Source organism: Pinus tabuliformis, chromosome 4_1 (assembly GCF_031772625.1).
Source record: "Pinus tabuliformis cultivar Carrire ecotype Pingquan chromosome 4_1, CPIR1, whole genome shotgun sequence".
Classification (NCBI taxonomy): Eukaryota; Viridiplantae; Streptophyta; class Pinopsida; order Pinales; family Pinaceae; genus Pinus; species Pinus tabuliformis.
The window spans coordinates 644842110-644853228 of NC_142303.1; positions in this window are offsets into that span (position 1 = coordinate 644842110).

Here is an 11119-nt window from a genome sequence, read left to right on the forward strand (position 1 = left end):
CATATCTCTTCTGCCTATCCTGTTATGCTTTTAGATTCTTCTTTATAACTTGCATCCCCTGTTCCATGTTTGCCAACATGTCCTATCCAATCAACACCCTGTTAATTGGATTGCTCTAATTGATGGGGGTATTGCAAATCTTCCCATACAATGCCTCAAACAGACTCATCTTCAAAGATTCCTGATACTCATTGTTGTAACTGAACTCTATGAGTGGAAGATACTCTTCCCACATTCACTGTTGATGCATCACGTACATCCTCAACATGTCCTCCAATATCCTGTTGACCCTCTCATTCTATCCATCTGTTTGTGGATGGTAAGCTATATTGAAGGCAAAATCTATGCCCAAACCTATAAACAACTCCTTCCAAAACTTGGAAGTGAACTTTGCATCCCTATCTGACACAATCTTCTTTGGAACTCCATGCAATCTGACCACATTGCTAATGAATACCTATGCTACATCACTAGCTGAGAATGTAGACTTCACTGGAATGAAATGCACAACCTTTGTCAACCTGTCCACAACAACCATGATGAAATCATATTGTCTCACTGTCTTCGGCAAACATGTGATAAAGTTCATTGAAATGACCTTCCATTTCCACTCTGGAGTCCTAATCTGCTGTAGTAGTCCACCTGGATGATTACACTCTGCGTTCACACTTTGACAATCGAAATAACTAACCACAAACTCTACTACATCCTTCTTCAGATTCGACCAATAATAAAATTTCTTCAAAGTGGTCAATGTATTTTGGTAGCTTGGGTGACCTGAATATGGTTTCGCATGAAACTCCCTCAAGGTCACCTTCTTGAGCTCACTACTATCTGACACATATGTCCTGTCCCTAAATCTAACTAATCCATATAATGTGAGACAATAATCCACATCCTATGCACTTGCACGTGTACCTGCACCTGTACTCTGCTACAACCTGTGCATAATCTCCATATACCTGACATCTTGCTGACTTGCCTGCAACATCATATCTTGTAAGTCTGTCCCATAGGAGCTCATAGCTACTAAGTGATTTACTTGTACCTGCTTGCTAAGAGCATTTGCCACCCTATTCTCATTTCCTTTGATGTACTTGATCTCAAAGTAAAACTCACTAATTGTGTCCAACCATCTAGCTTGCTTGACATTTAGATCAGGTTGGTTAAACAAATCACTCAAGCCAATGTGATCACTCATAAGTAAAAACCTCTGGCCAATAAGATAGTGCCTCCACATTTTCAGTGCATGTATGATCTATGTTAACTCAAGGTCATGTGTTGGGTAGTTCTACTCGTTCTCGTTTAGTTTTCGTGACTCATAGCATACCTTCTATCCATCCTGCATAAGGACTCCACCAAGTCCTCTCTTGCAAGATTTTGTGCATATTACAAACTCCTTGTTTGTATCTACAATCTTTAACTAGTGCATGTGTCAACAACTGCTTAAGCTGCTAAAAAATAGCCTTACGCTCTATCCATTCAAAATTCTTTCCTTTCCTCTGCAATGATGTAATAGGGTAAACAATGTGTGAGAAGTTCCTGATGGACCTACAGTAATAACCTGCCAACCCCATGAAGGATCTCACCTTATACACATTTTTAGAGGCCTCCTACTCCATGATGGCCCTTATCTTTTCTGAATCTACTGCAATGCCCTCCTTGGAGACAACATGTCCCAAGTAATGTACCTCAGTCTGAAAGAAACTGCACTCGCTGAGCTTAGCATACAACTAATGCTCTCTCAACAACCTCAATGCTACTGCTAAATGCTCAACATGTTCTTCCTCATTTTTAGAATATACCAATATATCATCAATGAACACAATAACAAACTTGTCAAAATACAGACACAACACACTATTCATCAAGCACATAAATGTAGTTGGAGCATTAGTCAAACCGAATGAAACTACAACAAACTCATAATGCCCATACTTAGTCCAAAAAGTTGTCGTGTAGATGTCTTCCTTTTTTATGCGTGCCTGGTGATATCCTGATCTCAAATCAATCTTTGAGAACACTCCCGCTCCCTTCAATTGATCGAACAAGTCATCAATCCTCGTTAACAGATACTTGTTCTTGATAGTCACTTTGTTCAACTCCCTATAGTTAATGCATAATTTGATAGTACCATCCTTCTTCTTCACAATCAATACCAATGCGCCCCAAGGTGATACTCTTGGCCTAATGTATCCCTTGTCCAACATTTCCTTCAACTGCAACTTCAACTCTACCAATTCAGGTGTGCTCATCTTGTAAGGTGCTTTTGATATTGGAGCTACCCCTGACACTAATTCAATAGAAAAGTATACCTCCCTGTGAGGTGAAAATTTTGAAACGTCCTCAAGAAATACATCCTAAAAATTTTGTAGCACTGGATACCTGCTCAAAACATCTGCATCCTCAACTTCCTTACCTTTTTCACTAGAAATGTGCACTGCAAATAACATACACCATTTTCTACGAATACGTTTTTCTTGCATAGCTATAACCATCCTAAGTGATGTGGCTTTCTTCTTTCCCTGCAAGACTCTTGGTTCCCCATTGTCATCCACACACTCAATGGCTTTGTCATAACAATCCACCTTGGTCCTATGAAGGTACAACCAATCCATGCTCAACAACATATTATATGATCTCAATGGTAATACATTCAAATGTGTTGCAGTAGGCATATCATTCAAATTAAATGCACAATCTCTTTCCCAATGATGAACTTGCTTCTTTGTACCTATAGCCAACTTCACTAACCAAGATTCTGCATCCAATTCCTTACTCAAACTGCAGTTATCCACAAAGTCAGGACTAACATAGCTATAATTAGATCCATGGTCCATCAAAATAGAACTAACTTGGTTACAAATCTTACCATCCATCTCAATGATAAATGCCTGATGGTCTGCCTGTTTGTTATCCAATGTTGAATAAATATGAGGAACGCTTCGACTAACGTCCCCAACAGTTTGTGCCTCTTGTGCACTATATATTTGAGGCCTACCACCCTCATTTTATGGACAATCTCTTTCAAGGTGCTCCTTACTGCATGTCCAACACTCCAATCGACCAATACCCTTACCTCTATGTTGTTGTTGTGACCCATGTCCCTATCTAGTTGCATTAAACCTATTTTGTGGTTCCACATTCTCTTTCTCGTTTGTGTTTTGAGCCCTTCCTCTTTTCGGCTGCCATTTACCTTTACCTTTGTCTTTCCCTTTCCATCCTTGTTGAGATTCATTCTTACACTTTGACTGTTCATAGCAATGCTTCAATTTCCCAATAACTTCGTCAAATGATCGAGGCTCATCATACTCAATCCGATCTCTAGATGCTAATGGAAAACCACTAAAAAATCGTCAAACTTTAGCCTTCTCATCTTTAAGATATGGTACATACCTTAATAACTCTAGGAACTTAGTCGTGTACTCTTCATCTGTCATTGATTCCAAATTTATTTCATATAATTCTTTGACCTTACTGTCGTAGTACCTTTCTGACAAGTATTTCTTCCTGAAAAGTCTCTTGAACTCAAGCCCAATCAAGTCCTATGTCTTGATGTCTTTGACCCTCTTCACGTCTTCCCACCCAATGTCTGCTTTACCTTTCAAGTCGAAGATAATGATTTTGGCTTTCATGTTATCTGTGTACTCATGCAACTCAAAGAACTTGTTCATCCCAAGTATCCAAGCCTCCGCATCTTCTGATTTCTTCAAGTCTCCATAAAAAGTAGGTGGATTTGCTTTCTTAAACTCATCTGGAAAGAATCCCCTATGACTCCTCATATAAGGATGATAACGATGACGATCATGATGCCTGTCAGAACTAGAACTAGAATAGTACATGTATCCATCACCTCTCATATTTGAAGTATCCAATAATCTGCCATTTCTAACAATGTCATCTCTATCTGAATGTGACCACCATGAGACATATTGCCATATGCCCCATTAGTTCTATCCTCCTGTCCATGGCTGATCCAAAGTGGCCCTTTTCTCTGCAATTCTGAAATTTTTTGAAGGAGTATAGCATTAACCTTTGCATGTTTCTCTTGTGCCTGCATGATTTTGTCATTGTTTGCCTTACAGCTCCTTATTTCTTCCTTCAAGCTTCTCAAGGTGTATGCCAAATTAGAAGAGTGCCCAACACCATGCTTCTAATTTGATTCATAGGGAGAATCTTTGTAGCCTACCATCTTGCTAGTCATTTTGATCTCTTTCCTGCAAGGCATACTATGCCAGCTAAACCAAATCACAAAAACCAACATACCTTAGCAAAATTTGGGGAGGATATCTCGTCTGCAAGATCATCAAATCAACGTGATACATGCATAACATAATCATAACAATATATAGACATATAATACATAAACATATAACCATGTAACCATTAGTCTAGCTAGAGTCTAGTCATCAATGCATGGCCATATCAATTACACATACCATGAACTCATGCATGAAAACAACACCATACTCATGTTTGCGTATACGACACACTTTACAACAACAACATTCTCTTTCACATGGTGACATCACTACAACCACGACTGACACCATGCATATGCAACAAACACATAGACTACAAGAATGATTAACACATGTGCAAACAACATGAATGCATGACCAACACACCGCCCATCCAGTCCGAAGGGTGAACCATGCTCTGATACCACTCTCTAACACCCTCCTCCCACATCTACCTAATTAACCAACCAACCAGGGTAAACATGTGACGAGCGACTACTATGATTGGATTCAACCTCCTATGTGACCTTAAGGAAGTGAAATCGATGGAAACACAACATACAAACCTTCCACACCAGCTACATGAATCCTAGGACCCATCCCAACCACTCAGTTAGCTATCCCCTGGGTCCCACTGAGTTTTTCGACCACTTGACCTCTGGATGCTCCCATGCTATGGTCTTGACGGCGTCCAAGAGGTTCTGGACACTCTCATGGCAAGGCATGCCAACATCCAGGGACTATTTTGCTTAGTGTTGTACCAACGTCCCTAGGATTTGAGCCACTTTTTCAGGTCCAGAACCCAGGTCACTGCCCAGAATTGAATGACACCTTAAGAAAAAGAAGATAACAAGGAAAGAATGATGCAAATGCAAATACTTGAACAAGCCCTTAATCAGACCCTTACTAGGCATGATAGGCATTTCGTCAAACATATCACAAATATGTAATCTACAGGTGTAAACAACAAATTTAAGCATAAAGGTCTCATACTTATCTGAGAATTGCTATAAACAATTGTTCCCTTATATCATTCGCTGCATGATCATCTATTAGGTCATAAATACATTGTTCATCCATTTACATGTAAAAATATGATGAGAGCCATACATAGCCACTGTCATAAAACATATACATAACCAACATGATAGCAACAAAAATACCAAGGAAATCATAGCCATATGGTCCACATATAAACCAATATAATACTCATAGAAATATAAGGAGAAATAACCTCATATTGATGATGCAAAATCCAAATCAAGGATGGGACTACCACATTCCACTCGACCATAGAATGACTGAGCTAAATCTCTTTTCAACCATTCACCCTTGTGCCATATTCCAAGCATGAATGTGGGACTCAAACCGAAAGAACCAACTAGGGCATCCCGAGGCTAAACCAACTCACCCTCATCAATAGAAACCAGACTTCATTGTAATCCATCCCGGATCACTAGGCCAACACAATAAACCAAATGAAGCATTAGAGTTTGATTTAACCATCAAACATGAAATCAAACATATCTTTATCAATAAGCCCACATTTGAGAAGTATACTGAGGTAGATGAGGTATGTAGAGAGTTAATAAATCTTTCTATACCCATTGATGAAAGATGGGATGAATTATGTGATACCATTGAGTAAAAAGGTTTTATCTCCAACAGACAGACAATAGGACAAAATTTTGTGGGCCAAGTCATCAACAACTTCCTCGAAGATAGTGTCAACATCTCAACAGTTTAAGCAGTTCTATATTTTTGTACTATTTTTGTAAATTAGTTTAGATGTTTCTAGAGTCTTATATTTTTGTATAAATAAACACTAACTCGATGTATTGAGGGTTGAACCCTTGCATGAGTTTTTCTAAAGCAAAATTGTATTAGACTGAATTCACTTCACATTAATGAAAGGATTCTGGATTTACTTCAAACAACTTGTCTCTTTGTGAGTTTGTCTTAATGTTTTCACTTCATCTTTGTTATTCTACATGTATTTAAGTTTTGTAAAGATAATTGGGTAAGAGAAAACTGAATATCAATCTATCTATCTTAAACCCCCATGAAGTTATAATCTATTTAGGGAATAGTTTATTTCACTGTCTGTCTTTATAAACTCCTCTACATTTATAAATTTTCAACCATCTTCATAAAGTTAAATACATTTTGTTGGGCTGTGAACATTGTTTACTTGCATGCCTCCATATGCTTAACTAAAATTCAGTCCAGATATTTAGGAAATCATAGTTTCTTTCAGTTTTGCCTTTCCATACACTATAAATCAAATTATTGTTCAGAGGTAAAGAATCAACCCTTTCATAGTATGCAATACTAATAAAATTTAAGCACCTGCCTTAATCTCATCATCACATTGGTCATCCAAAAAACTTTTAAAACAAACAAAATAATTTAGATGCTCTGGCATAATTAATTAACCTAGAATTATCTCAGAGGACAACATAAGGCTTCCCTCGAAACAGAGTCAAAAGCTTTCCAAAAATCTACGAAATAACAATAGACTTTCAAAGAGTGATGTCATGCCTCCTCAATCACGACATAGAGGGTGAAGATGTTGTCAATGGTCTAATGAGCTGGTCGAAAACCCGCCTATCCCCTAGCTTTGAATTGTCGCTGCTCAAGGTCATTGGAGAGCTTCCTACATAGAATAGTAGCATACAACTTCAAGAATGTATGTCCCACCATGATCATTTTGTAGTTATTGGGATTTGAGCTGGAGCCTGATTTGTGGATTGGATGGATGATGTGTTGTGACTATGCTGGCAGAAAACCTTCACAGACTACATAAGTTTTCTAGCATACATATAGGCTCGACAAGTGTTTAGAATGTTAGTCAACCACTTGAACAACACAAGCTATTAAGATTATTCTAATAATGGCTAAATTAGAGAAGAAATGGAATCGAGCTACGTTGTGAGCTCTAGACCACAACATTCACCTAACTAGCCTTATCATTGAAAGCTTCATGTATTAAATTGAAGCGGACATATCATGCTACATGACAAAACAAACCTTTCAATTTCTGAAACCAAATAAATCTATGATCATCACAAATTTTAAAATGAAAATACATATGTTAAAGAAACAACAAATTTGGCAATGAGTTCACCTATACATATCTATATATCTAGATATTGAGAAGAGACGTCCTAAATACTTAAAATCTGGAGTTAACAATATCATTATATGTTAGGTTGTGTCTTCTCAGCAAATGCCCTAGAGGGCTAGATATTTTGTTGGATTCCTCTCTTGGGCTTGAGCATGTAAAGGTTGACAAAACACCATCTTGGGCTTGAGCATGTAAAGGTTGACAAAACACCATCTTGGGCTTGAGCCCACGAAGTTGACAAAACACCATGTTAAGATGGTGTTTCTTAATCAATTTATATAGAGTTATTGTATACCATCAAGGGTGGAAGCTCTTGTCAAAGTTAAAAATAAATGTCGTCCCTGCTTCACATCAAATCTCACCATGATTCCAGTCATCACATGAAATACCAAAGAAACCATGGTGGACATCTTAGCATGTGGAGGTGAGCCACTAGCGCTAAAAATGAAAATTTGCCCAACATCTTCTTCTTGTTCCTTAAATTCAAGATCTCCATGTGTCCCGGGCAATGAGCCACCTCTTGCTTGATCCCTTGTTTCAATTTCCACGGAAGTTCGAGTTGCAGTTGTAATTTTAAGGTTGTTTTTGCGGTATCTAACTAACGAAGAAGAATGAGAGAGTCGACATGGATGTGACAAGCACCGATCGAGCTCTGCTTGATCCCCTGTTTCAATAGGGATTTTTTTTTGAAAGGAAATAGTTTTAGCATTCTCAAAATCTATGGAACACCTAATATTTTAAACCTTGATAGCTATAACTTGGATTTCCAAAAAAAATCATCAAAATCCAACCGGGAAAACCATTTTTCCCAAGCACTAGCCATGGAAATTTAAGTTGCAAAAGCGGTTTTAAGAAAGATTGGCTTTGCAGAGTGCAACATATGAAAAGGATTTAGAGAGTAAAATGGAGATTTGAAATGACGCAGAGGGAACTTAGTCAACGTCATTGCTCAAACGAACATGGAAACAAAGACCGTTTGGAGCAACAGTTTGCCGAAAATATGAATGATGGAAATCGGTGAATATGCCGGAAAGGGACCAACATAAAAGGTGCATGTCGTTGGTCCTTTAGCCTAAGCTTAATGGAATTGATGCGGGTGGAGCAAAGAGGTCGGCCATACGTTTGGACGGTCCAGACAGGTATGATGGGAGTCTAGAGTCGGGACTCTGTAAGAAATATGGAAATATTATAACTTCGTGGAAAAATTAAAACTTCTAGTAATTTCGAGGTAAACAACATCCCGTTGAGGAGTGAAGAAAAATAATGGCTTATAGATCGCCCTGGCTTTTATATTTTATTTTTTTCTTTTATTATGAAATTTCATAATAAATTGTGAATATTTTTTCTTTTATTATGAAATTTCATAATAAATTGTGGAGTTTCACAATAAACTCTCCAACTTATCCACAAAATCCCTGGCTAACTAAATGATCCAAAAAACCACTACCAAAATATTTACCAACTTCCTTGCCGTCTTTGAAGACGTGGCATTCTAAAATGATTAGAAGTCAAAATGTATCAACCAACCAATGTGGTGTTTGGTGGGCAACTTCTACGAAACGGTTATGAAACTTCCTTGAAACGGTTATGAAACTTCCTTGAAGGTAGAAACACACTTGAAACGGTTATGAAACTTCCTTGAAGGTAGAAACACACTTTGTCAAGGGAGTTTCATAACCGTTTCGTAGAAGTTGCCCACCAAACACCACATTGGTTGGTTGATACATTTTGACTTCTAATCATTTTAGAATGCCACGTCTTCAAAGACGGCAAGGAAGTTGGTAAATATTTTGGTAGTGGTTTTTTGGATCATTTAGTTAGCCAGGGATTTTGTGGATAAGTTGGAGAGTTTATTGTGAAACTCCACAATTTATTATGAAATTTCATAATAAAAGAAAAAAATATTCACAATTTATTATGAAATTTCATAATAAAAGAAAATTATCGCTTGTTCTGCTTTTTTAAAGTACTCCGCTGTGTACAGCCTGCAGCGTTTATATTCTACCTCTGCCCTACCTGCGGCTTTTGTTTTCATGATCTACTGTGCTCTGCACCAAGAGAGCTAGGGATGGATCTGGTGAACAGAACCCTTGATGCCATAGCAAGCAGGACCATTAATCTCACCGAACAGATACGTTCATGATCTATCCCATTCACCTGTCTTTCATTACCATTATCGCTTGCTCTGCTTTTATATTCGTACTCCGCTGTGTACAGCCTGCAGCGTTTATATTCTACATCTGCCCTACCTGCGGCTTTTGTTTTCATAATCTACTGTGCTCTGCACCAAGAGAGCTAGCGATGGATCTGGTGCACATAACTGCCCATGATGACATAGCAAGCAGGACCATCAATCTCATCGAACAGATACGTAATATTACTCAGTTGGATAACAGTTGGGTTTCGGAAAGGGTGTTAAATCAAATGATAACACTCTTACAGGATATTTGCTCTAAATTCGAACAACTGTTGGGTATTTTTACATGGGGAAAATACCAAAACCATACAAACAGACATCACAGAGCCAATGCTCTGTTTCCTTTGTTCCAGGATCATTTGCAGAGAACCTCTTTAATAAAAAAAAATTAACTCAGAACACAGTCCATTACACAGTAAAAAAAACTTCTATTGATTTAAAACAAAAATACTGATACATGCTTCATCCTCTGCGCAGAGAGGGATTCACTGGAGAAACTCTGTCTCTCTCTCACTTCTGGTCTTCCACTGCTGTGGGTATTTACAAAACAGCTTCAAGCTGTTCCTGTGTTTTCTTTATGGTCAACAATACATAACAGTTTGCCTCTGTTATGTTTCCAGCACTGCTGTGCTTTCTTCTGTGCATTCATTTGCCTGGCGTTCAATCTACACTTCCATGAACTACTTCATTTTTGCACGCAGGCACACCAAAAAAATAACTACAGCACGCCCTGTTCTACATTAAAAAAATATCACACGCGGCCACCACCGTGAGTAGACACATTACATAAAACTGCTGCACGTATATATTTCTTTTACAACCTATATGAAACATATATAAAAAACATATAAAAATGGCCCATACTATATTAAATGGCCCACACCTAAACTACGTACATACATATATAAAAAATATATAAAACGTATGTGCCCATAACCACATTAAACGGGCCGCCACCTAATTCCACGTAAAACCATTAAAAACATGACTTTTCACCTACGGCAGTCAACCAAAGAAAACGACAAAGAAAATTGATTTGACGCGGGCGGGGGTCGGCTGACGTCACTTCGGTGCCACGTGTCGCCACCCCATTCGTCACGCTCGCTCATTAAACTTCGCGCAGCTTCTCGGAGATCTGAACCTGCAGACCTGATCCAACACAATTCGCACACCACTCTTCGGCAACCAGCACGACCTTTACCGTCCGGGGAAAGTGGTTTTGGGGCGTTCGTACATGGGACGCGTGGCGGCAAGAGAGTGTGTTCGGAGCCCTTCCGGTGGATACAGCCTTTTGCCAAAGGCGGTGCGAACAAGAGGGTGGTTTCGTTCTGGCGGTTTCGGGTGCAGCGTGCTGGCTGAGTTGGCTGCCCACGTCCGCCTGCCGCTGTGCAGTTGGAATTAATATTCCAACACTCCCCTTTAATTTCAACTGCTGGGCATTCAATCTTACCCAAACATCATCCTCACATAGAGGGATTCACCAACTGCTTCTGATGCAGTTCACAAACAAACAAAGTTGTCTTCCTCTTAATAGAGGGATTCACCTGAAACTGT